Below are 4,375 nucleotides of genomic sequence, written 5' to 3'. Positions count from 1 at the left end.
AACGGGTTAAAACTGACAGCTGCTGGCATCAGAGAATCTTGGCTGCAGCGGGTGCTTGACAGATAACAACAGAGACTAGCGCAGCAGCTGGAGATTTCAATATGGCTGTGCCCAGGGAACTTCAGGTTTTGGTCTGGTCGGCAAAATCATCCCCTGTGCAACAAAGGGCAGCTCTTTGGTTCCTCCTCGCTGTACTGAAGAGACGTCACCGCTGAGGACAGGCAGGGCGGAGCTGCGACCACTCACGTGCGGGAAGCGCCAGACCAAGTTAACCATTTCAGGTACCGACTCTATGCAGTTCACAATGGCAAATAACAGTCCTTTCTTCACTTCCCCCTCTATTTCACAAGCAGCTCAGGTAAAACAATTTCCACTGACAGAGTCCCATACACTTTCTGGCGCAAATTTTATTCGCATCTGCATGCGATTTTCTGACAATACTGGACACAGTTCACACTGGGGGAGGACTTGTCGCATAAGGCGCAAACCCGTATCCTGTTCTTAGAATGCCAAATGTTGAGGCATGGGGTGTGAGATGCAGGGCAGATGGAATTATCCTAGGGGCAGATGGCATTAACCCCTTGTTATTCGTGATGCCAGGGCCGAACAATACCAGCCGAAGGTATACCGCTGGATCCTGGGCTAGGCATGGTGGCAATAATGACTCCAACACCAAGTTACGGACAATGGTAGCTTTACTGGGTGACAGATGGTACAGTCTATACAGTGTAGCCAGGCCCACGGAGGTGACCAGTGACTTCAGGGACTTCAGAGACCTTAAGGGCTTGCTGGGACTTGTAGTGTTTTTGGACAATTTAGTGCATGCCACGTTAACTTGACAATAGATGGCAGTGACTGACTTTACTTGACTGGAGACAGACTAAGCTGTGACTTTAGCTTACTTGTAGACTTGTAGCTTGTGGCTGCAGACTTGACTTGATGCCTCCTATGACTCCAGACACACTCTTAGGCTCAACTGCACCTCAACAAAGACTCAGGAACTAAGAGAGAGAAGGGACTCCTCGCAGGGCTTTTATGGGGTAGACTCTGGTGGGGTCCCATTGGTCACCCTTAAGTCACCTGGTCACTTATACCTCCTGGGTAACAATCACATGACATCTCACATGATAACTTTTGATCACATGTTAACCATTCTTAAAGATACAACATTCTTATACTGTATGCATGTAATGTCTATATATATAGACATTACATGCATACATCAAGCCGCTGCGTGCAGCTTCAACTGGCTCTACAACCAAACTTATAACTTTTTCCATATGTCCTTTAATTCATTTTCAATTGCATTCTGGCAACATCACACTGGCAGCACGCCAAAACATATCTGGATTTGTGTAACCACAGTATGCTGTGAAATGTGTATTATTTAGGGGATCTCCATCCGCTATTCATCTACTGTGAAGTGCATATATCTTTCTATTTTTCTGTTAAGTCTTAGAATCCTTCCTTAGATTGTGGTCTGACCACAAAACAAAAGAATTTAAAGAGAAATATACAACACAACACAATGTAGGTTCATGTGATAGGTAGCATAGACATCATCAATTTATATTATGATACCTGTTATTGTTGTTTATTCTTAAAGCACGTTATCATCAAATCAATAAGGCCAAGATGGAGTTAAAAGTATACTTTAAAGGGGTACCCCGGTGGAAAACCTTTTTTTTTTTTAAATCAACTGGTGCCAGAAACAGATTTGTAAATTACTTTAATTAAACAAATCTTAATCCTTCCAGTACTTACTAGCTGCTGAATACAACAGAGGAATTTTTTTTTTTTTGGAACACAGAGCTCTCTGCTGACATCATGACCACAGTGCTCTCTGCTGACATCTCTGTCCATTTAAGGAACTGTCCAGAGCAGCATATGTTTTCTATGGGGATTTTCTCCTACTCTGGACAGTTCTTAAAATGGACAGAGTTGTCAGCAGAGAGCACTGTGGTCATGATGTCAGCAGAGAGCTCTGTGTTCCAAAAAGAAAATAATTTCCTCTGTAGTATTCAGCAGCTAATAAGTACTGGAAGGATTAAGATTTTCTAATAGAAGTAATTTACAAATCTGTTTAACTTTCTGGCACCAGTTGATTAAAAAAAAAAAGTTTTCCACCGGAGTACCCCTTTAACCCCTTAAGGACGCAGGACGTAAATGTACGTCCTGGTGCGGTGATACTTAATGCACCAGGACATACATTTACGTCCTGTGCATAACCGCGGGCATCGGAGCGATGCCCGTGTCATGCGCGGCTGATCCCGGCTGCTGATCGCAGCCAGGGACCCGCCGGCAATGGCCGACGCCCGCGATCTTGCAGGCGTCCGCCATTAACCCCTCAGGTGCCGGGATCAATACAGATCCCGGCATCTGCGGCAGTGCGCGATTTGAATGAATGATCGGATCGCCCGCAGCGCTGCTGCGGGGATACGATCATTCAGAACGCCGCATGGAGGTCCCCTCACCTTCCTCCTTCCGGCTCCTGGCGTCTCCTGCTCTGGTCTGTGATCGAGCAGACCAGAGCAGAAGATCGCCGATAACACTGATCTGTTCTATGTCCTATATATAGAACAGATCAGTATTAGCAATCATGGTATTGCTATGAATAGTCCCCTATGGGGACTATTCAAGTGTAAAAAAAAATTAAAAAAAATTTAAAAGTAAAAGTAAAAAAAAAGTGAAAAATCCCCTCCCCCAATAAAAAAGTAAAACAACAGTTTTTTCCTATTTTACCCCCAAAAAGCGTAAAAAATAAATTTTATAGACATAGTTGGTATCGCTGCGTGCGTAAATGTCCGAAATATTAAAATAAAATGTTAATGATCCCGTACGGTGAACGGCGTGAACGAAAAAAAAAAAAGTCCAAAATTGCTACTTTTTAAATACATTTTATAAAAAAAAAATTATAAAAAATGCATTAAAAGTTTTTTATATGCAAATGTGGTATCTAAAAAAGTACAGATCATGGCGCAAAAAATTAGCCCCCATACCGCCGCTTATACGGAAAAATAAAAAAATTAGAGGTCATCAAAATAAAGGGATTATAAACGTACTAATTTGGTTAAAAAGTTTGTGATTTTTTTTAAGCACAACAATAATAGAAAAGTATGTAATAATGGGTATCATTTTAATCGTATTGACCCTCAGAATAAAGAACACACATCATTTTTACCATAAATTGTACGGCGTGAAAACGAAACCTTCCAAAATTAGCAAAATTGCGTTTTTCTTTTTAATTTCCCCACAAAAATAGTGTTTTTTGGTTGCGCCATACATTTTATGATATAATGAGTTACACAGACTTTGGACCGAGGTCCAAACACAGAAATTTCAGTCTGGAGTGCTGAGAGGTGTGTGCCCAACCAACAGCATATGGCAGTTAAGTGTGAGAGGAGCTATGATTGGATGAGGCTGGACCCCCCCCCCCCCTCAGCACTCCAGGCTGCACTTCTTGTGTTTGGACTTCGGTCCAAAGTCTGTGTATGAGATGAAGAATGCCCTGTAGCAATATTTAAGAGCCACAATGAATTCATCTCCTGAGAAGTGCAGCTGGCATAAATATCCATGTACAGAAAGGTACAAGAAAATAACCACACACACAAACGTCCATACATGTTACAGTCACATGGAGCAAAGATCATCAGGGGACAAACTGGGGACAATGGAAAAATCAGGGTTTCTCTTGCACCCTGCCTGGATACAGGCACCCGCACCTCCCACCCTGATCACATCTCTGGTTCTTTGTGTGTCAAAAACAACAAACAAGAAAAACAAACATCTAGAATAATGACTCCAGGTAGACAGGTAACATGCAGTAAAAGTCCATTGCAAACAATAGTAGTGATATCCTGGCCCTTAATAGAGCCACTTACTGCTCCCCTGAGCCTGTGATGATGAGGAGGGAGAGCCCAGTTCCCTGGTGAGGGGTGTTTTTACAGGCTGGCCAGCGTGAGCCACTGTGAACTATCTTTAGGCTGTCTAACGTTTACACTGTCCATTAGGTGTAGGAAATCTTCCCCAATGTGTAATGGGTTTGTAATGTACCCAGCACCCCTTTAGTAAATACTGAGATCTCTCTAATGTTCTTTTTATACCAAGGTTCAATCTTTAGAGAAGTGAAGTCTTCACTATATATATATATATATATATATATATATATATATATATATATATATATAATATATATTATAGGAGCAGTAATACTATGGAATTCTTTGACACACAGTGTCAAGTTTTAGATATCGGGGTGTCCGAGCACTGGGGCCCCACGCGATCTTCTGTTTAGAGCCCCGACTCTCCTGCACAGCGGCGAGTCATGACCCCTGCCTGTAGTGGGGGCCGCCACACCCCCTCCATATAGCTATAT

The sequence above is a fragment of the Hyla sarda genome, chromosome 2 (assembly GCF_029499605.1).
Source record: "Hyla sarda isolate aHylSar1 chromosome 2, aHylSar1.hap1, whole genome shotgun sequence".
NCBI lineage: Eukaryota > Metazoa > Chordata > Amphibia > Anura > Hylidae > Hyla > Hyla sarda.
The sequence above is the reverse complement of the archived record's forward strand: the minus strand, read 5'-3'. Positions refer to the sequence as shown.